Genomic DNA, 24,876 nt, shown 5'->3' on the forward strand with positions numbered 1-24,876 from the left:
CAATCATACCTCGCCTCGCTACCCGCTTTAACATATCGGCTTTTGCGCTTCAATGACATTGATTCTGCCAGTAGGAATGCGCAAATATTACAACCAATTTTTGATGTTTTACATTATTTTTTTCATCGAAGCTTGGAGGTCGATTCTAATTTATCATTTTGCTATGATTTTGAACTGGTTTTGATACGACCGTGATGATCGTTACGGTGAATGGCGCGCATCTCACGCCAGACTCAATTAATTTCGCATACACCAATCAGCTGAGTGGTCTTCAAGGTCCGTACGTTCGAGTTGGTCTGACATTCACTGCCAATGAGGCGGGTTCCCCGTTCGTAGGCGGCTACAGGCGTAGAGCGTAGCTAGCGCTGGCATTGATTGCGTGATCACTATTCTAATAGCAATTTTTGATAGCGGCATACAAAGGGTTAAGATGTGTTTAAAAAGGTACCGTAGATGAGCAAACTTTATTCGAATGACGAATATGAATAACAAAATTATTCGCGTATGACGAATAAAATTGTCGGATGATTATTCGTATTTGAATAAATAATTCGTCGAACGAATTGCCACGAATAATTGTTTTTTGGATTACCATATTAACTTTTCTCGGTTTAGAAAGATTTGGCAAAGAACCACAGTTCACATCACAATGTGCAATACACTGCAGCTAAATAGTTACTGATAAATATAAATCATGCGTTGTTAGTACTTGTGTTATTCGCTAGGCCAGGCTAGAAAGTTTCTAACTTTTTGTGTGAGTAACTCATTTTTCACGCTAATCCTTTGTTTATCATACTAGCCCAGGGCTTATCCTTTAACCCTTAACATTCTTAAATGTGTCAGAACAAATATACAAAACGAGTCATATCGAATTGTGTTGTTTATTTGAATGGAATAAGCCAGAAAACTTAAATATTTTTAAGCGTTCATTTGAAAAGCGGTCGAATGTTTTATTCGCGGATAAATTATTCGCGAATAAATCATCCGCAAATAAATCATTCGTAAATACAAAAATCGTGAATTATTGTTTATTCGAATGATTATTCAAAAAAAAAAAATTTGGAATTATGCCCATCTTGTATTTACCCCTCATTCAGAATTCAAATTTTTTTGCTCAAGTCCACCTGACTTTGTCTGCAAAAAAGCATTCTGTTTCTTTCTTCATAATGGCACCCGATTAAGCTAAAATTTATGGTGTGGCCTACATTCCTTGTTAGGCTCCTTATCAAGTAAAATTACGGTATAATAATAGCATAGAATTTCTTTTGAACACAGAGTTAATTACCCTGAATGTTGCGTGTACTACCAGCATAAGTAAAGTTGTTTTCTTTTCAAACACACGTTTAATTTTTCCAACGTTTTACTTACGTGTAGTTATGGCATACGAAAACTAGCTGCGTGTTTTCTTTAGTTCTTTTTGGTTCACAATGTTGGTGGATTTTTATGGCATAAGTACAGCTGTTAATGCTAATAGTGCCTTGTTGGCAATTGGCAAAAAATTTTAAATCAAGAGTGAATAGACATCTTTTAGGTAAGCATGATCCATCCTAGACTGCATCGGCACTTACCATCAGGTGAGATTGCGGTCAAGTGCTTGCCTTTTTGTAATAAAAAAAAAATAAAAAAATCGATACATGGTCAATGTGGCGAAGATCGTCTACGAGCTCTTACCTCGATTTTGATTTGCGTTTGTACACATACTCCACTCACAGGAGAACCGTAGATCAGAAGGAGAGAAGCTCATCCTTTCTGAATGTGACTGAGCGACGAACGTAAAGTTCTTGCCCTATGATGACGTTCTTCCCTGCAATAAATTTTATATCCTTAACTACACTTTGCTTGAAAACGATTTGCATTAAAGCACCTAAGTGTTTAGCTTATTGCTCTAGAACTTAAACAGAAATTACCCCTTTCGTTAATTTATTTATTTATTTTTTTATTTTTTTATACTTTATTGCACATAAAATAAGTACAAATGGTGGACTTAATGCCTTAAGGCATTCTCTACCAGTCAACCACTGGGCCAAAAAGAGACGTTTGTTGGTGCAGGCTTTGTACTGTATTTGAAAATAATTAAACGATATCACTACCTACTATTTACAAATTAAATACTAATTATAGTATACCTATTATATTTAAATCATAAACTTGAACATATACTTTGTATGATACACTTACATACATATCTACATATATACTTATACATGTACCTACTGTGAAACATTACTTACATCTTTCAGACAAATGCTTGCGCAGCATACGCTTGAACGTGAATTTACTTTGAGCTTTTCTGATATTGAGTGGAAGGTCGTTCCACAGGCGTGTCGCCTGAACAGTATAGGAGTTGGTCAGGAAACCAGTGCGATGAGGGGGAATGGAAAGCTTAAGGCTACGGGAGGGACGGAGAACACCACCAGGGCGAGCAGTAACAAATTTAAATTTGGATCTGAGATATTCTGGTGTATTGGGATCAAATAGAAGAGAGTAAAGTGTACCTAACAGTCTCAAAGATCTTCGCTCACGAATAGGAAGCCAATTAAGCTGCTTACGATAAGCTGATACGTGGTCGTACTTCCGAAGACAAAATATAAACCTAATACAGTTGTTGAGCAGTCTGTCCAGTTTGTTAAGTGAAGTTTGAACTAGATTAGAGTAGCACACATCAGCATAATCGATAGTGGGAAGTACAAGAGCTTGAACGAGAAGGATCTTTGTGCTAATTGGCAAAAAGTTTTTGTACCTGTAAAGCGATCTCAGCGTGTACGTCACTCTGCGACATACATCAGACACCTGGGGTTCCCACGTAAGGCCACTGTCTATAATCAGACCCAGATTTTTCACTTTAGGTGATAGCGGTATCACGACATCCTCAAACCTGATAGGTGCTACACTATGTAAATCCATCAACGCCAGCATGCGTGGGCTCCCAAGTACGATCGCTTGACATTTGGTTGGGTTAACTACGATCCCAAAAGAACGTGACCATGCAGAAAGATGGCTTAAATTGCTATTCATGATAGAGACTGCATGATCCATGTCCTTAACGTTTGCTTGTGTATAAAGCTGCAGATCGTCAGCATATAGATATAGAAAAGTCAGCATATAGAAAATTTACTGGTCTAAATACACAAACGAAAAAAAAATTACCTTGTCTCTAGACTCTCTAGTCTCTCACATACAAAAGCGGTGATTAAGGGTTAATAAAATAACACAATTCCTTTGTATCTGTTTATTGATAAAAAATTGCTATCCGATAAAAAATTCTTACTTTAGCTTAGCTTCAAAGAAATAAATTGAAACCTGTCGAATTGAATTGCATATTTTGTATTGAATTGCAAAATATGTAACAAGGCGTTAATACTGTAATTTAAAAGGAAATACATTCTATTTTATTTGTATTCAGATTTTCATACTTATTTATACCTACGGAGGGAGTGCGAATCCGGCGAAAGAGTCAAGTTTCTGCCCATCCTCTTTTCCGTTATCTTTGTAATCGAGGACTTTATCAGAGATTAGTAGGTAGGTAAGTAAAAACAGATACAGATACGTTTTTGGTCTACATATACGAGTATTGTACCTATGTTTAACGATCAAGCCTACCTAGATAGGAAGATTTTTAGGGTTCCCTAAAAATGGGACCCTATTACTAAGACTTCGCTGTCCGTCCGTCTGCCCCGTCTGTCACCACACTGTCACCAGGCTATATCTCATGAGGGCGGTTCATGAACCGTGATAGCTATACAGTTGAAATTTTCACGGATGATTGCCGATATAACAACAAATACTAAAAACAGAATAAAATAAACATTTAACTTTCCATACAACAAACGTGATTTTTTTGCGGTTATTTGCGTAATGGTACGGGACCCTTCGTGCGCGAGTCCGTCTCGCACTTTGCCGGTTTTTTAAGTTTCCAATTTATTGTGATAAATTGTTCATTTTCTATCTAATTTAACAAGATTTAGGGTCGGTTGCACCAAACGTTTGTCATCGTTACAGTTCGCAAAATTTTATTGTATGCAAAATTTCATAGTTAACCTCCGCAGCGCGTCGGGTGACGTTGATCAGTCTGTCAAGTGCGGATGGTGCAACATGTGTCAACAACCCTATTATGCGCGTGCAATAGAGATAGCAACAGGCGGGTCAGTGTACGAAAATCTATGTGGAAAGCGTCTCTTCTTTAGTACGCTGTTTTGCATAAAAACGACGGAATGATACATTGCGCGTTGAATTAATTATAAGCAAGCAATATGAAAATACTGTTAATATATGAAATATACATCACGTGACAGCAGTTTAATTGTTTTAGTCCTACATCTAACTACTTATATGTTTTTTTTTACACATCTGTAAACACAGACTCGCGAAAACCTCCGAAAAAATTTTCAGTTTCTTATTTACTCAGCACATCTTTCATGTGCTGAGTAAAGGACAGCTAGACCAATTTTTCTACAAGACTTAAAGTGAATATACAAGTTTTGTTTCAAAGCTAGGTAATTAGAAAACTGTTTGATAAGTTAGCCTGGATCGCGTGGTATGAATGAATTTGAGTTTTCTTAATTTGAAATTGAACTTGAGTAGGTACTATTCGATTTATCTACTACATAAAAAAATAGTTAGCATATTTCTGTAACTTTTTGGACACTAGGTACCCATTAAATAAAAACAAAATTTAATTTTGTCTATAAATTTTAAATGACTCATTAAGAACAGCTTCTGCTCTCTTAGTACCTTGTAAAAAATAGATAATGCAAAAAATCTAACTGTATTAAGCAATTACCTATGTTACCCAATAAAAAATCCATTATGTATAGGCGCGGTTTGCTAACTAATGATTTTGACTCTAAAAACCCTTTCTCTTCTAATTAAAGTCTCACTGGCGATAATGGGTTGCGGAATCCGTCTGTCGTATTGGAGCCGTGGAAGTGTCGTATCGGCGCCGTAACGCACGCGCGTCGTCTCGCGGAGCGGAGCGACGCCCACTTCTTTAGCTTGGAGTTACACAGCGCGCGCGATACACTGGTGCGACGATTGTCTTTTCAATAATTGTAAGCTGAATTTTGTTTGGATCCCTATTTGTTTTGCTTTGTGTGATTTTTTTGGGTTCCGTACCCAAAGGGTAAAAACGGGCCGCTATAACAACAAATACTAAAAACAGAAAATAAATATTTAAGTTCAGGTCCCATACAACAAACGCGATTTTTTTGCCGTTTTTTGTGTAATGGTATGGAACCCTTCGTCCGAGTCCGAGTCCGACTCGCACTTGGCCGGTTTTGTTTTACTTCTATTTAATTTACATTTTGTAAAACCTTATCTAGATATTACATCTAGCCTTAAAATGTCATTTAATATTTATAATTATTAGTGCTACTACTATAATATTTTCAGTAATTATTACATCTAATTGTTTTATAAACTGATGTATGTTATTAGCGGAAGTAAACATACAATATTTGCGTATAGTAGTTCTATGAGAGGTATCTATCTGTGGCAACCGAAAATGTTAGACTTTCAGCGAGTATAATTAGTCAGCGCGTCACCCCCTACGCGTCTATGCTACGCCTTATTTCTGACTTTACATGTAACTTAAAGGATGAATACTATTGGGGCGGAGATCAAATCAATATCCTGTTATTACAATGAGAATACGCCTCATAGCATGCTGAAAGGACTAGTCTTTTCAGTTCATTCGAACTAAGGATGGATGTAATGATAAAAGACTTTGCATTATCTTTGTTGTATTTGTTATTAATCGAAAGGAAAGTAAATTTTTTGTTTTCTGATCACTGAAACGGCCTAATAAAATCCATGACCTTGGGAAATCCCCGTCTCAAAAATCGCACTTCAATTCCCCGTAGCAAGTATGTTCGGCTTTCGGCTCCCATCCTTCTGCCCTGCGCAGTCCGAGGGCGCGCGGGGTCCGGGGAGCCCGATTCATGTTTACGCCCGTCGTCAGCTGTTCGCGGGCCATGAATGTGCCGCGCCCGCGTCGCAGCCATCGATTGACTGATACCTGAGCGAAGCCCGAGCCACGTGCGGCCCGACAGTGCCGCCTCTCCCGCCGGCCTGACCGCGCGTCCCGCCGCGTACACATGCACATGTGACGATACATCATCCTCAATGGATTACCAAAGGTGACCAGTCCGCACCAACAACTCGACCCCCACCGGTAAGCGATTATCAAACTTTGTTTATGTCAAATAAACACGTAAATTAGTTAGTAAATAATGCCTTTTCCAATAGTTTCCGAGCGGCTGCGCTCTGTGCTATACCAGGATATCATTAGGATTTTTCTAAATTTTATTGCTATCGATTTATCTAATTCGGTTTACGTAACTGGTTTCCCATTCAGCTCGTTATTATCTTAGGTGAGCGTCGCGTGTTACATAAAATAACTGTCATGTCACGACCTACGTTTATTAGATCTTCGTTCGGTTCAGATGTCACCTTTACGATGGCGGATGCGACATGTAAACTCACGATATCTACGAATCAAAATCGGGAAATAAACACTTAGCAACAATCAAGATATACCTTTAATTGTAAATCAATTTGTATTATTTTGATAGATACCTATTTCGTAATTGCTTTATCCCTTTTCTAAAACAATGTTTATGGCCAAATTAGCGTTTGTTTTTCTATAACCTAGCAAGTTGCGTGAAGAGCTATTATTTGAAATTTCGTATCCTACCCTAAGGTGTCTTCAAGCAATGAATAAACAGGGCATCCGAAGGTCGGTAGCAAATAGGTCCCAGAGTTTCATGTGTATTACCTAGGTATTTTATGATATGACCATTTACCACGTTGTTGATTGTGATAATTCCTAACATCTCTGACAGACACTACTTATAATTTGTATGATAATACAAACGCGGATATGAGTGGTTTAATTTCTGTCCAGTTTTTTTGAATTTTCAGAATCTGTAAGACAGGTACCAACTTGGCTTGATTTAACCTTTCGTGTGCTATTGTAAAATTTTGGCTGTTCAAAACATGAATTTAATGTTGACATACTCATGTTACTTAGATGTAGGGATGCACTAATCAGTGCTACAACGTACCAAAGATTAAAATTTTCATTTTAAACAAACGGCCAAGCCACATATTTTGACTAAGGTGTAGTTTATAAAGTTAGGGCTTGTAGCGTTTGAAGGTTGGCTCTACAAGAGATCTGATAACTTTTTGACACTGCGAGCCTTATGGTTTTGTCTTGGCAACATTTTACATGAAAATTGTGGGTTTTCACTTATTTTTGTAAGTTTCTTATGACAATCTTCTATCCCCTAATTGAAAGGGTTGGGGGTTAATTTACTAATTAAAAAAAAAACCTGAAATAGGTATCTGGGGGAGTATCTTTTATACAAGCTGCTTTTTATCGATTCCCCATACAAACTTGAACCCCCTTTTCCACCCTAACGCCCTTTTCCACCCCCTTTATACCCTTATTTTGGACTTGAAAACTATTCTATATCCTTTAACATAGTAAAAACTATCTACATACAAAATTCCACCCCCCTTTTTAAAATCTCAAGTTTCAGAACTTTTTTGTTGTTTGTGTACTAATGCTATCTTACATACCAAATTTCAGCTTCCTAGGACTTCAGGAAGTACCTTAAGAGTTTTGATGATAATCATCAGTGAGTGAGTGGGTCAGTGACGAAATCGGAGTTTTTCGGATTTCAGATCTAAAGTACCTATAAGAGCTATGCAATTGAAAAAATTATGCTTAATAAGTCCACTATTGACCTCATACTTACTTACTCACTGCTGTGCTGTGGCGCGACGACCCGAATTGTATCTTGGCCTCCGACACCAAAGACCGCCATGCTACTCTGTCCAAAGCCATTTCTGACCAGTCGACGGCGCCGAGTTCGCTGAGGTCTTTCTGCACTTCGTCTCTCCTGCGGTACCTAGGTTGACATCATATCCCGAGAATTTTGTTTATCTGGTATAGTCCAAACCCAAGTTATGAGGGTTCAAAAAAACGATGAAGCGCTTCGAGAAAAGGTAGTGCCCTTGCGCTTCGCTTTGCTCGTCTTGGCGGGGGCACTTCCGTGCCCCCAGATAGAGGTCACTGATATATATTAATCATGTAAGTGTTTATTTAAATTACCCATACCTATTTGCTGTATTTACATACCTAACACTAAACCTATAATTCATGGAAAGTTAAAACAGTGAGATGCACTAAGAGTAATGTCAAAACAAGATCGAATTTTAAAGCTAACTTCTCATTACGACTGCAGCGCAGTGCTCTTACACCAAATTGGGTAATGTCACTGTCAATTTCCATGATAAATTGCGTTATTGTCGTTACCGCATCGCTGTCGCAATTATAGAACGTTCAAGCCGTCAGTTATTTGACCTATCATGAAGATTTACAGTGATGTCGCTTATTTTCCATTGCTGCAGCAAAACCATTGCATCAGCAGTGCTGCTGCAGTCACAATCAGATTGTTATCTTTAAAGGTCGAATGCGTCGAAAAGTGTTTTAGTGGCTAGTCCAATCAAGAATGTTGGCAATAAAAAATACAACATGACTATACAGTATACGAGTAGGTTGTTTGTGTTGTGGCATTAATTCCCCGAAGTACTATATCTGTATCTGCTACATTGCCTGGCACGTTAAATTGCAATGAAATTATTTTATTATTCCAGGCAGACGCTGGTAGTGGGCAAAAAATGTAAAAAAACACACATAACATCAAGCGTAGTTATCAAGTAAAGTAAATGATTTGCACTTGTTTTAAAAAAAAAAAAAATTGCAAAAGTAAAATGTGTAAAACTTTAAATAAGTTGTTCATTACAAATGAAAAAGAAAAACAAATTTGTAACACAATTTGCTATTCAAACACACGCTGAATGTTCTGTATGTAGAAACAATAAAAAAATCTACTTGTAAAAAGCCAACTCTGCCATTCTTTTTAAGCATGCTTGCATACTAATAGTTCGTTTTTTTAGCATTAGAAAGAAGGTAAGCGATCGACGTGTATTTTTATTAAAAATCACTTTTGAAGAATGAGTCACAGCAAATATGTTGCAGTTATAAATCATATACGATCTTTTACATTCTTTTGTTTTCATAAGTAATTTTTTAAACTAATTTTTTAAAAGCGTTTTTGAATATTTATCAATAAAAAGACACTTCAAGATAGTTTACCTTATTTCTAATGCAAAAAAAAGTGTGTGCGGTTAATCTTTACGCGCGATTGAAGTAAAACTTCTTTGACGTGTGTCCTATTGTGCGTGTGTAACTTGCTCGTACTTATGTGTATTTAGGGACTAGCAAGATACGCCGTGAGAAATCAATATCAGATTTTTAGTTTGAATTTTGTATGATATATCAAGGTAGTGCTTAGATAAGTTTTTACTCCATACACGTACGAAATTTAGCAGCACGCTACGGGCTACGGCGTAGAGCAGTGCGTGCAAGGATCTGCCACAGCGCATAATATAGGTAACGATAATTGTTCGAAAAAAAAAAACCGCTGGATAACCAGTTTCAATTTGTACTTTATTGCACAAAAATAAGAAAAAAAACAGTTTTCGAATGTAGGTACTCCTACACCTACGGTTGTAAAGTATATTGACGGACGGTATTGATGTCTTTTAATAAATAAATATAGTCTTTCAAACGGTGTTTATACTTATTAAGGAAGAAGTGCTAGAATTACCTAGGGATTGCTCTGCTTCCTACGGCGTACTAGATGTTGTCATATGTGCTATTAAAATTTAAAAAGTAGAACCGTATGCGGAAAGAATCCTAAGCGATTTTTTGTGTAGGTTTCACAAGAATTGTGGCACAATTGATAAAAAAAACCGGGCCAAGTGCGAGTCGGACTCCGGTTCCGTACCATTACGCAAAAAACGGCAAAAAAATCACGTTTGTTGTATGGCAGCCCCACTTAAATATTTATTTTATTCTGTTTTTAGTATTTGTTGTTATAGCGGCAACAGAAATACATTATCTGTGAAAATTTCAACTGTATGGCTATCACGATTCATGAGATACGTCCTGGTGACAGACGGACAGACAGACGGACGGACAGCGGAGTCTTAGTAAATGGGTCCCGTTTTTACCCTTTGGGTACGGAACCCTAAAAACAGAAGCAACCGAAAATACATTTATGTAGATTACAAAAGAAGTGTTACATTTGAACCTTAGTCACAATAAAAGGATTAGGGCCGGTACAGACGGACTGCAACTTGTATGGAAACTGCACGCCGACGTTGCAGTTGGCGTGCAGGCGGCGTGCAGTTCCCATACAAGTTGCAGTCGGGATGCAGTCCGTCTCTATCGGCCCTTAGGTATAACTCAACATATATTTTTTCCCCTCACTAGCTCGGAAAGCCGTCTTTTATCCTTTAAAACAAGCGGGGAAAAACGCATTTTATCCACAAGTGGGGAAAGTAATTTGACCTTGGATGGAGCGTGTTTAAGTAGCTTGACAGATAACAAAACGTAAAACGCTCATAATAATGATTCGTTCGATATTAATTATCATTAAATAAACGGTTTGAGAATCTTATAAAAAATACCAGATTTAGCTGTATTTAATGATTTTAAGTCATAAACCTTAAAATTCCATATTAAACGTTTGTTTTTAATAATTATGTTAAATATAATTCTGAACGCACAAGTTAAGTCGATGCAATTTCAAAACGCATCATTGACATTTCATACGTCAGAAATGTCAACATTGTCAACAAAATTTTTACTTAAAAACTTCTCACGTAAAAGTACAGAATTTCCAGAGTTTTTTGTTATAATATCGTAAAAAAATGAGTGATTCCAGTTGATGAAGATGATCTAACGCCTGTGGATGTTGCACTTTCCTCGCTATAGTGAGGGGAAAAGTTTTGTGTTACACACGGGTGCAAATGTATTTTACTTCTCGTGTGTTAAAACACTCGCTACGCTCAGGATTCTATTTTAGAACCACTCGCTTCGCTCGTGGTTCAACTATAGAATCCTTTCGCTTGCTCGTGTTTCAATTCCATACTCGCGGGTAAAATACAACTTTGCACCCTTGTATAACAAATAACTATTAAACCTTCAACAATCAAGAGGCTTTAAAGCACCGATAAAAGATACATCCTATCGTTTCTCACGTATAGCGGCGTCCCTCTTGTTAGTCACTAAATTTGGATAGTGTAATAACGAGAACCGTGTAAATCACGAGATAACCTTCCCGTTGCATCCTTCGCACGCATGTGACGCAAGCTTCCTTGACCTAGCGCAGGGCCGGAATACCAAGCAGCATTAAACTTGCAATCCGTGCAATCGGGCGCCATTTGTTTACTTTAGAGCTCTAGATGCTTAAATATTAAACAATACTACTTTGTACAATACCGGTCTGATTTGAATTTTAAGATACGTCAAAAATAGGGGATATTACTGCAATGTTCTGCCACCAGAGTGCAGGACTAGCCTGTTTATTAAACCATAGAGTAACTTATACAATACTGTACCTTAAACAGGTTTTTGTCAAATTTTCAGAGACATTAAAATATGACATTGATCAAGGCGGTTTGTTTACAGAGGACCTACCGGGAAACGCGAATCCGAAATTTCGTTATCTGTCTCTTTATCGCTCGAATATGCAAGAGTGACAGAGATGTTAGATAACGAAATTTCAATTTTCTTGTTTCGCGATAGACCCTAAGATTGTGGTAGTGGCGCCCCTTACGCAAAGTTTCGCGTAATATTCCCTTCTTCTTCTTTTAAAATTATGGCTTCAGCCCAGTGGGACTATTTCGCCAGTATCAAGGTATTGAGAGGTTTACAAACGACAAAAATTGTACGGTTGTACAAGACAGTGTACGGTGATTTGTTAGCTCTTGTAAATCGATAGCTAGTCTTTACAAGAAGCACGTGGACTACCGGCCGTTGACTCCAAGATGGTGGTTAAACGCGCTTCAAAATTAATTCTCCATTCACTGCACACTACCACATTAGTTTACTGTATAATAAGCTATCGATATTACACTTTAAACAATATTAATAAGCAAAAAACAAAGTAATTAATCACGATGCTAACTATCAAGATGGCGCTCGAACCGGAAGACCCGTAATATTCCCTATTTGCTAAAGATATGTATCGGATATATGTCAGTGTCAAAAGTCACGTATCTTGTGCGTTTCTTCAAACAAAAACGTCACTTTTGATACTGACAAATTTTTGACGTACCTATCTTAAAGTTTGAATCAGGCCGTAATCTCTATTAAATCCCTACTTATAGTAAATGCGACAGTACAAGATGTAGTGCATAATTATTTTCCATCGTATTTTCACGGAAACGTACGAACGTGTCTTGCTATTTCAGTCAGTCTCGGTGCAAAAAGTACTGAGGTTGACAGAAGTAGCATGACAAATACGAACGTTTCCGAGAAAATACGATGGAAAACAATTATGCACTACATCGTAACTCTGTCTGTTACCGCTTCACGCTTAAGCCGCCGAACTAGTTTAAATTTGGTATGGAAATAGTTTGAGGTCTGGGAAAGGATATAGGATAATTTTTTTTTATCATCATCATCATTATTCTACGGTGATGAAATTGCGGGTAGAAGCTAGTAAAGTTTATAACTGAAATTGGTATAAACTGAGGCTTTACATTTACATAATCGTAAAAAGTACGAGTACTGTAGGGGTTACAAAAATGTTACAATGAGTAGAATATCAACTCTGTGTAGGATAAATTGAACATACATGTAATAAATACGTATATTTTTTCATAATGGGAGAATGAAAAAATTATGAAAGTTCAGTCAAATCATCAATTGAATATTTAATTTATTTATTTACCTACGTACGATTACTTATGTTTATGTATTAAATTGATTCGAAGAACAATATTTGATGAAACAATGCTGAACTATAGTTATTTATCAGTCATGATCATAATAAAATTAAGCATCTATTTTTACACACAATAACATGTCATGTAATATGATTTGGAATTAGTAAAGGCATAGGAAATAAGGATACCTACTCACTAACCCATTTTTGTGTTGGAAGTTTAGGTCTCGTGTAAATTGCTTTTTACTATAGTAAGTATGTACCTATAACTACTTTTCTTATGTTATATGCAATATGTTACCTACTATATGAACTTGCACTAATATGAATTTATAAACATTTTTGATAATACCTACAGTTTAAAAAAGGTAGAATTCTAATATATTTGATTCAACCGATGTTACATAACAAATTAAAACAACGTGAAACAAATTGTAAAAAGCAAAAAACTTAGCAAGAGAACCGAAGGGTAAAACGATTTAAAACATTCACGCTGCCAACAAAATTGTATTTCCGTCCGGCACAAAATGAGAGATAGGACACATACATAATTGATGGAACGACTTTACCGTATCAATTATTGGCTGCCATTTTCCAGATGAATATAGCGGCTCATTTCGCGTATTCATGTATCTAATGTTTTATGTTTGTTTGAATTGTTGGTGGAATTAAGCGATTATCCCACTCGGGCCGGGGCCACAATGGGTAGCTTCGCGAAACATAAATTTCCTTTTAAGATACTGTAGCTCAAAAATAATTCCCAACGCTTGTAGCGTGCGTGACCCTCTTTTCTCTATCTTTATGATATACGGATGTGTTAGTTGAAGAAGTTGCAGGTCGTATGTTTTATACACTGCTGCTCGTATGTGAATCAGATAATTCTGACTTTTAAAAGGCCAGACAGCTTTAGAAACTATTCATAATTAATTATAATCAGTCATTTAAATTTAGAGTCAATAAGAGTGAACCGATGTTGAGAAGTTTCTTTACGTCGATCAATGTGCATTCTGTCTATGAAGAAAATATCTTGTATCATTTGGAATAGAGCATGCTTACATAATTAATGTCATTACCAGGTATAACGCGATTAAATTTTATTATTTTACCTTTTTTCCGACGTTTCAACTAGGTGGCACTGTGGTCACGGAAGACTGACGTCCCAGCAAATGTCAAATTGAGATATTGGCAAAGGGACTTCCGGTTCTAGCGCCATCTTGATAGTTAGCATCGTGATTAATTACTTTGTTTTTTGCTCATTAATATTGTTTAAAGTGTAATATCGATAGCTTATTATACAGTAAACTACACATTAGTGTGCAGTGAATGGAGAATTAATTTTGAAGCGCGTTTAACCACCATCTTGGAGTCAACGGCCGGTAGTCCACGTGCATCTTGTAAAGTCCAGCTATCGATTTACAAGAGCTAACAAATCATCGTACACTGTCTTGTACAACCGTACAATTTTTGTCGTTTTTAAACCTCTTAATACCTTGATACTGGCAAACATCACTAAACTACCCGACATTAGTTTATATACATGTCCCAGCCACCATATTATGTTATGTTGGGGACCAGTGATTCAGATGTTGAAACTAAGGGATCTATCTTCGGGCCAGTACGCGGATATTGTTAGTGTTGCGTGTCGTGCCGTGGACAATAAACATTAAACAGAAACGGGTATATAAATTTATTTGTCTACCCCGAACATTTTATATAAACTAATGTCGGGTAGTTTAGTGTTGTTTACCAATATCTCAATTTGAGATTTGCTGGGACGTGAGTCTTCCGTGACCACAGCTAGTGCAACCTAGTTGAAACGTTCGGAAAAACAGGTAAAGTAGTGAAATAAGTAAAGTGAATATTATCGTGATTTAGTACTAATAAAAATGATTTTTATATTATACTATATACCAATAAGCCAGTAATTTGGTATATTAGCTTGTCATTACCTATGTGGGTCATTGCCACTCTCACTAGTCCTTGATGCTCGAGTTTTAGGAGGACCATCAATAAACAGGACAGCTAATCCATTAATATACCTGAAACGATTATTTAATCATTACGGGTATCAAGGGATCGAGTCGAGCATAAATGACGCTGCAGTTTTTTCTTTTGTGTCGGTCACCAATGTTGGCAATGATGTAGCGTCAGAATCAGAACAGTTGGTAAACAACATTTTAGTTAGTGGCAAGTCTGTCACTTCATGGTGTTTAATCCAAATGGTAGTAAGGAAAAAAGGCGGATATGAAGTCCCCAACTCACATTGAGCCAGCGTGGATTCTATAGCCCAACCCCTCTTGCGCGTGAGAGGATACCTGTGCCCATCAGTGGGACTTATATGGGGTAAATTATTATACATAATATTATATGCTATAAATTCAGGCTTTTTATATATTGAATAAAACATTTAATTTTTATATTTCATGTATATCAAATAACTATTTATTTCTAGTTTGTTTCCAATCGTAGGTATTAACAATTCAAATCATTCCAATACTCAAATATCATCAAAATCTAAATTCCCGAACAAAATTAAAATGCAAATTAAACATGAATAGAGGACAGCGATCCACAAAGTCCGCTCTTAATGAAGGATTATAATTATTACCGAATGGTTTCCCGGCGGTTACTGGTTGCCCAGCTTAGTTTGTAGGTACCCAGATTTATACTACAAATTAGTTTTGGTTGCAGTTGGCTGAGCAGAATACCAAAATTGCATTTCACAGGCACGAGTGATCTGATATCTGTTTGCAAACCGTGTATTTGCATCATACTGTGCCTAGGTGAGCTAACCTGTAATTAGCTTGTATACCTAGCTAATTTATGTATTATGTTCCCTCCTTAATGGCTCAACTGCTCTGCTTAATTTTTATGAATAATTTCTCGTTAGACACGTTTATATTGTGAAGGTGTTACTAGGTATAATAAATTGTAGTTTAAAAAGAAAGTAATGGAATTTCGGCGCAGAAACTAATGTTATATATTTTTCTTTTCAATTATCAATATATTGGAAGTTGGTTACAAAATTACAAACAACTTAGATGTTTGTATGAAATAAAAATAAAATTTAAAAAGCAGTCTGGTTTAAGTTTTTATATTTCTTACCTATTGATGTGTAATTTCCACAACCTATTCATAACCTTTATGTATTTAATCTACGTTAGGGTATCTACGGCAAGGTATATTCTGAAGACGTTAACTCAACCGCCTTAATAACTGGCCAGTATCTATAAAAGGGAGTTTCCATCGTCCGCAGGCGGATGCAGCCGTTTTAAATCTCCCTTTTGTGTCAAAGCACTTTAATTCCTCTCTAAACGAGATCCGCCTCAAGGTTTCTGCGTTCTTTTAAATGGGTCAAGCGCTTCCTTTAAGCATGTTTGAATCTTTTTAGGGTTCCGTACCCAAAGAGTAAAAACGGGACGTCTGTCTGTCTGTCACCAGGCTGTATCTCATGAACCGTGATAGCTAGAGAGTCGAAATTTTCACAGATGATATATTTCTGTTGCCGCTACAACAACAAATACTAAAAAGTACGGAATCCTCGATGTGTGAATACGACTCGCACTTGTCCGGTTTTTTCTTGTTGTCCATCCGTTTTCAAGTAATGAGGGCTTGTAAATCGTTCCTCTGTAAGATGTAGTGTAGGTACATTTTCCAAGTCATGTTACAGCTACTACAACATAAAAATAAAGGTACTCCGTTATTTATTTTCGAAGAGATATCTATGTACGCCTTTGTGGTTGTACCTTCGATATATCTACGAGTACAAACTCATTGTAGTCATACAAATGTAGAAAAATAACGTTCTGGCTGCTACTAATATTAGGTACCTGAAATAGGACCCGGCATGATTTTGGGCTTTACCAAAATTCGTCAAGCAATCATCGACATTATAAACGTGAGTGACCCGATTTCATATATTTAATATGTACCAAAATTATGGACATTTCTTTCACCAATGTTCTTTACAGCTTTTGAGTAGGTACACTAGGTATACCAATAGAAAATACTTACATAAGTACCTACGTGTAAGCTTGTAAGACGTTTCGGTTGACGTCACTTTTGTACGAATAGTAATTATATTAGAATATTTTTACAGAATCTCCAAAACGAGTGATTGTGAGCTTCCAATGGGCCAATCAATGATCTTGCCCAGATCGATGTCCTAATTATTGGCGGCTTTCCTGCAAATAAAAGGTATATTAGTCGTTACTGAATGTAGCTTGTGAAAGCTATGAAAAATAGCAAAACAAAAGATGCAAGATCTTACACGCGCAGAACGGAAGTTTAAGTCTTAAATCAATATCCGAGTTGTGTTCTCAAGCAGATACAATAACATTCTACACCTAGATTCCAACTCTATATTTTGTGAGATATTTTGTAAAATATTTAATATCGGGATGTGTTAAAATACAAAGGACCTAGGACCAGTTTGACATGAGGAAGTATACTGGACAAGATTTTATAAGTCCGTCGCCATGTTTGCGGAATTTAGTGGTACGAACTTTTTCTTTAATATATGACATCTATTACAGTTTTTTTTGGTACGAACTTAGTTTACTGGCAAGTAGACTTTTTGACAAAAGATGTTGAAAGTTTGAATCATGGAGACTGTATAAGGGAGCCAAATCTCTATGTATGAAAAGTTTCCATCAAAAAACAGTATTTAGGCGGCGCCACCATGCACCGAAATACTACCAAAAACAACCTACGTAATTTGGTCGGGTTATTTGTTGCCTTATATGGTTCATGTTATACTCATGTCCCAGAGCCTAACTAGCGCCACCGGAGAGATTAGGAACTATTATTTAAAGCTTAACGCGGTCACTTTTACAACAATTCTGCCATAAGAGATTGCGATCCTTTCTATACAACCATAGTTTGAATGTTTCGCAATAATGGCGTACATTGAAGATAATATTTATTTTGTATGAAAAATACGAAGTCTAAAGTCTTCATTATTTTTAAAAGTCGCTGAACAAATGGTGGTCAGTTTGAGGAGTATAGCCTACAGTTTAATTTTTTGCTCCTATTACAGGCCACACGTTGTATACTTTACATGATGTACGTACATTATTGTCATATCATCATTCGCTTGCCCTTGTCCCATTCACTTGGGGTCGGCGCAGCATGTCTTTTTCTTCCATACATCTCTGTCACCCGTCATCTCATCATTCACTTGCGTTAGTTTCATATCATTGTGATATTGTCATATACAGTGTGTAAATCTAATGAGGGCAATAAATCAAACCCTTATCAAACCAGACATAGAATTTACCCGTGTAATCATGAATTAAGAAGTTTTTTAAGTGACACTAAATTTACTCAGCAGCCAACAAGCGTTGACACTTACTACAAAAAGCTCTTATCTCGTAACTTGTGTTGCTTTACATTGCGGGTCGAATTATTTTGTATGGTTAATATTTTCATTGTATTAAGTAAAAGTTATTTCAATATATTTCTTAGGTCCCATGCTAACCACTACCGTTGAAAGGTTTGCCCGGATTGAATTTACATACTGAATCATAAGCTTCTTGTAGCAATACTATCTCAGGGCCAAATATAAACTTGTCAGACTTTAATATAAGTACCTGCCTTGATAAGGTTATATTTGTAAGGCTGGCTTCCTCATCTATATAAATGTATACGGAACTGTATTTCATCTCAAGTAAATAGTTGATATTCACAAGAGACATTTTATCACAACAGTTTACCGTTATTTGAGATAAAAATCTCTTATTATTATACAAACACTTCCTCGCAGTTTAATGGCTTGGGACAAGTCGAGGACAAACACAGGACCATTAGTTGATTACTCTCTCTCGCTGCATAATATTATGAGCTTTAGGCTTGATTTTTCAACCTTTAAGAGGGGTCGGAAAATGTTTTCTTAAAAGTTGATGGTGATATAACAAAACACAAGAACACAAACACAAAACAACAAAACACACACAACACACACACACACACACACACACACACACACACACACACACACACACACACACACACACACACACACACACACACACACAACACAACAAAACAACAAAACAACAAAACAAACACACAAACACAACAACAACAAATTTTATAACAAAATTACTCAGGATCCTGTTTTCAGAAGTAACTTTTACCATACCCAACCTACCTCTATTACGTATTGTTTTTTCATGGTTGCGGCTCTTTAAGATTTCTAAAACTAGCGATATCTATTTTGAATGGCTGTTGGCAATCTTTTGAAGAAAAAAAAAAAGCCGAAGAAATCACCACAAAAATTAGTTCCCGAGTCGCCGGATTCTTGTTTCCCCAGATTCTTGTTTCGTCGTATTCTCGTTTAGTGATTGACGGATTGTGACATTGTGACGTACTAAATTAAATCTGGCGAAACAGGAATCTTAAAAACAAGAATCCGGCGAAACGGGAACTAATCCTCAAAGAGCCATAAATGTAGAGATGAAGTGTTATTTTTTGGGTCACTTATTGTACCTCCAAAAGCTTCATGGGGCATGCGAGCCGTGGTTTGCCCACCCTGGGTTAACCCTTACAATGTTACGAAACAGGGCGTTTTAGTTTCAAAAACGCTGTAATTACCGAAAGTCTTTCAGTATTATTTATTTAAGTATTTTTCTTAATTTTATGACGATGCTTTGGACAGGTTGAGACAAACTCGACGCCATTACTTGATTACGCCCGTCACTGCATCGTTACGCTTCGTTAGCTAACGACCTTCCTTCTCGTTTTATAGAAAAAGAGCTGACAGCAAAAACCTTCGTCATCTTATATCGACTGAAATTATTACACATGTAGGCTTAGCACGAGCAATATTCGCGTGTGATAGAGACTAGCCGTTCTTTTCAAATTAATACGATTAGAAAAAGACGGGCAGTAGGTATACCTCGCGCGAGAGGTACTGTACGTGCAAATGATAACAAAAGGACATCATCGCGGCGCACTTGTGCTAAGCCTACAGGACCCAGTAGCTGATAACTGGGAGATATCCACAATGGCAATTTAAAACTAGTGATTCTGGCTCAGTAAATAAAGAACAATATAACGCATCATTAATTTATTTAGCGCCTGCAGCTGTAACTCACTGCGCCTGTATTAAAACATTACAATGGAAAATAAATCTTGACGTTCTGTTGTTTGTTATTTACGGAACTTGAATAACTTATTTCCGATTTCCATTCTGTAGTCTTAAGACGAAAGTGGAGGATCCGCGCGAAATTGCCTTGTCATACAAACGTAATAGTCCTCATTTTCCTCTCTGGATATTAACATTACACACAAATCTCTGTTTTGACATTTGGCTGGGACGTCAGTTAGCCGCGACCACGACCAGTGAATCCTGTGTCGAAACGTCGGTACATAAAGGTGACAAAATAAATTCGCGATAGACTCGATTATAAATGTGATTTAATATGTGTAAAAGCGCAAAGGTTTTAAATGTTATACTATAATATATGTTCCCTACTTTAGAATGCAAACGTTTTCCCGACTTCCCAAGAGCTATCCGCGACCGAATTTAAAACGTCACGTGGTCACGTCTGCTTGACAAAGCTGCTGCAACTTGACAAAATATGTGGTGGCACAACGTAGAACAAATGGCGCTGGGGAGTGCCAAAACTCGGGCCGCAAGCAAATCAGAACAGAGTGTTCAGTACATACAATACAATAGTTAATTGTTTTACAAGCGGCAAAGTTGTTGCTTAACCGCTCGTGCTAATATTGATACCCGAGCAAGCGAAAGATTCCAAAAGTGAACCACGAGCGTAGCGAGAAACTTTGCCACCGAGTGAAACAACATTTTTCACCACATCAATGCGAGGAAAATACAAACTGTAAAATACCAAAAAAAAAAACAAACCAAATCAAATCCAAATGAACGTTATAAAACATTTATCATTCAAAATCGTTATAGCGACGTTACATGCTGACGTCACGATTGTCACGATGTAATGCAATGCGATGTTAGAAGCGTTTCGTCAGTAAAGTGCGGGTGCCAGACTTTGACCATCATTTGTGACTTTTGTATTGCTTTAAGACTGGGTCCCATACAGAAATTTGATCCTCAAAACAAACTTGATCGACTGATACCATTAATAAAAATTTGTGGAATACCCTATTGACATTTGGCAAGTAACCTAATGTTTGAAGGCCACTTTCTGCATTTATTTGCGCTGTGATCGAAGGTAGTTCGTGGCTAAGCGTTGGGTCCCTGTTCACAAAGCATCGTCTCTATTTAATCACATTTACGATCGGGTCTATCGCGAATTTATTTTGTTACCTTTATTTACCGACGTTTCGACACAGGTTTCACTGGTCGTGGTCGCGGCTTACTGAATTCCTAGCAAAATTTCAAAACATTTGTGTGACTACCCGATTGTAAATTTGATTTAATATGTGTTCAAAACGCGAAAGTTTTAAGCATCGTCTCTGTTAGAATCTCTAGTATATCTTGACCTCGAGATCCATAATAACTATTCTTAATCAGAGTTCGTACTTATACTGGTTCATTGGCGATGCAATTGATGTGGTGAATAGCCGCTGCAGTCGGATCTAGGTCGTGTCCTTAGATTCCAGCACGGATTACAAACTTATGAAAATTCAGGACTTACTTGGACTAAAATTAGGTCACGAAAGAAATGTCACCGAACTAAATGGTTCTTTGTTTGAAGAGGATTCTGGGATTTCTTGGTAGATATACGATTTCAAGCTAACAGTCATTTACATTATAAGTAAATGCGCAATAAAATATCGGGAATTCGCCGAAACAGATATACATGGTAAATATTCTGTTTTCAATAATATTATTCTAGTGTACAGTATTCTTTATCTATTCTAGATTTTGTGCAAACATATTTACTTACACTAATTTTGTGAATCGAACGTTCATAGTGAGTTGTACCAAAGAGAATATATATGATAGAGGGTTACTGTCAAAGTAAATTTTGTAGTCACAGTAAATTCACTGCCATCTATCGACACACGATTAAAACTAAAAATGAAGATGTATAAAATAGCATAAAATGTATGTATACCTACGAGCCATGTTCTTTCATTGTTATGCGTTAAAATTGATAAATAACAAACGAAACCGTCAACGCCATCCATTCGCGAGTAGGCCAAAGGTAGTGGCGCCATCTGTTCGAGAATTAAATTTTCTTGATTTTCGAGGCACGTTTTTTCCTTAGACTGTATCCATCTATTACGGAGTTGTGTGGTGTTACGGATCTTTGCTGATACATACATGTGTCTTAGGTGTTTACATGTAATTAATAAATGGGTAAGTACTTCAAAGATATATTTTAAACTGGGTCGAGTAACATACCGTTTATTACCAGTAGCTATCCAGTTAACGTGTAAATAGAGTAAAATCAGCAAGCGAATCAGCGTAACGTCTGAAACGGACAAATGGACAAAAACAAACGCGCAATAGGGTGTTATTCCACCTGTCCAATTTATTGGTCCAATATTCATTGCGTCTCTCTCTCTCATTAAGCAAAATGTGAGACGCAAATACACATTGGACCAATAAATTGGACAAGGGGAATACCACCCTTACCTCGAAGTTTTTCTTATCCAGTTTTCATCGTGACGCAATGAGTTTCTCCAGTATAAACAGTAAACAATGTAATGTCATATGTTGTTGTTCCGTTTCTACCCACTGATTTTAATATCCGTAAGGGAAGGTACACAATATACTATGTAAGTAGAACGCGTCCGGTTCATGTTGAGAACACTGTTTGGAACCCGTCTATCTATTCACTAAATATTGTTTCGGCTCTGTCAGCTCGCCCTCAGTATAACTTGACTTAAATTTTGAAGGGTGTCTTTGTTTTCAAATTTGTATATTCACTTTAAACTCGCGTTTTGTATCGCATTTTATTTTGTGTGTCGTACCATAGACACATCAACTAAAATATGAACGAGTAGTTTCAATTTTTTTATTTACCTCAACGATTTTAAAATAAACGTTTTTCGGGTACCTAGTTGAGTGTTTACTCATACCTCCAGTAACTTTTTGTTGGGACGTCAGTCATCTGTGACCACAAGTGAAACGTAGGATAAGGTAAAAATGATGAAATGAATAATATTATAATAGTTAGACCCGTATAATCTAACCTAACTTTTTTTTTTTTTTTTTTTTTTTTTTTTTTTAACCCAGGGGAAATCCGTATCCGTATGTCCGACTCGCACGGACTAAAACCCCTGGGGTGTTCCGACGCAGATATTACGCTGGCCTATTTTACAAGCTTTTATTTAACTTGCAATGTATCTATGTAACTATGTTTGTACGGGTCAAATCTTGCAAGTTACAGTATGCCTGTCAATTTAAGAAGTCTAAACGCAACTGAATTAAGGAAGAAAATGACAAGCTTTCTATTAGAACATTGTTTTTATAGTGTCAAGGAGTATATTGAGCACAATAATGCAAATAATTAATATTACATATGAAATAAAACTATGAAAACGGATTATATCGCGTATATTGAATTTATAATACACCCCGACGTTTCGAACCCTTTACAGCGTTCGTGGTCAACGGGTGACTGAGGAAAAATTACAAAGTGCAAAAATACCCACATACTAAAATAATGAACAATCATAGATTACAAACTTTAAGGCTGGTTTTTTTTTTTTTTTTTTTAATTATTAATGGCATCGCGCTCCTGGCGCATTCAGCCAAACGAGTAAAACGGGGAAACGGAATTAAAGGATTACATTATAACGGATGAGACGGAATTTTGGATGGATCAGGGAAAGGTAAAGTATAAATTAAAGTTTTATATTATGACGTGATAGGAATGAATATAATACTTTAAATATATCTGGAGAGGAATCATTAATATGCAGGAGTGATGTAATGGATGTGGGAAACGGAACTTTTAGATCTGACAGCTGTCTTAATAATAAAGAACAATCATTTAGGCTACATGCAAAAAATATATGGTTAAGATCAGCGGGATCAGCTCCACAAATACATGCGGAGCTGGCCACACGATTTTGCAGTTTCAGGTGTTGTGGAGTACATACGTGACCCAACCTCATTCGGATTAACATACTGGTAGCCGGTTTTGACAAAGAGATTTTAGCAAACCATGGTTTGATAGGAATTGATGATTGAATGCTCCGATAGTGTAACGCAGAAGCAGTACCTGTACCAGATGTCCACTGTTTCGTCCACTCCTTTCGTAGGAATAATTTGGGTAGAGCTAATAGGTCTTCAGCAACATTTTTAAATGGAAACATGTCTCCACAGATAATGGCATCTCGAGCTAATTCATCAACTCTTTCATTGCCTTTAATCCCTCTATGACCAGGAATCCAAGCAATGGAGACGGAATACCCTTTAAGATGACATTTTAACAATAGGCTACGAATTTGATATATAATTGGGTTGTTGGATTTAGATTTAAAAGGAATTTTAGATATTGCTTGAAGAGAACTTAAAGAATCCGAAAATATAATTGTTTTTTTAAGATGCATAATGATGATAAACTCTAATGCTTTCAGGATTCCAAAGCACTCACCACTGTACACAGAGGATTCGGGAGGCAACTTTATCTTTTGGTAAATATTGGATTGAATATGAAGTACTCCAATACCAACACAACCACTGACGGACATCTTAGAAGCATCGGTATACATATGGTTAGCATCCTGACAATCAGTGCCAATAAAACCCAGAAATTGTTGGTTTTGTTCTATATCATTCTTTGAAATACCTATATTCAGGAGAACTGGAGGAACTAGTGTAAGAGACTCATATTCATGCTGAAAAATGGGAAGTGTAGAAGAGCTAACAGTGGGAGCTGAAATAGATTTAAATTTTTGAAAACTTTTGATTAAACAAGGAGGACTCTTGTGTGTCCAATAGTTGGAAGTAGTTATTTGAAGAAGGAGGTTAGACAAGATTCTCCAGAGTTGATGATTAGAGAATTGGGAGCAACGGAAAAGAAATCTATCACAAAGATATTGGCGTCGTAAATGTAACGGAGGCTCTGCACACTCAACTTGCATAGCATTGATAGGACTAGAATTCATGGCACCACAAATGATTCTAAGG

General features: G+C 36.8%; 1 long non-coding RNA gene across 1 annotated transcript in view; it reads left to right on the top strand.

The window, feature by feature from the left end:
* Window positions 1–5,806: 5,806 nt before the first annotated feature.
* LOC134744343 (uncharacterized) overlaps window positions 5,807–24,876 on the top strand; it is a 75,427-nt gene continuing 56,357 nt past the window's right edge. The window contains exon 1 of the long non-coding RNA XR_010128083.1: window positions 5,807–6,169. This is a non-coding gene — a long non-coding RNA (uncharacterized LOC134744343). The remainder of the gene's footprint in view (window positions 6,170–24,876) is intronic.

Source organism: Cydia strobilella, chromosome 9 (assembly GCF_947568885.1).
Source record: "Cydia strobilella chromosome 9, ilCydStro3.1, whole genome shotgun sequence".
Lineage (NCBI taxonomy): Eukaryota > Metazoa > Arthropoda > Insecta > Lepidoptera > Tortricidae > Cydia > Cydia strobilella.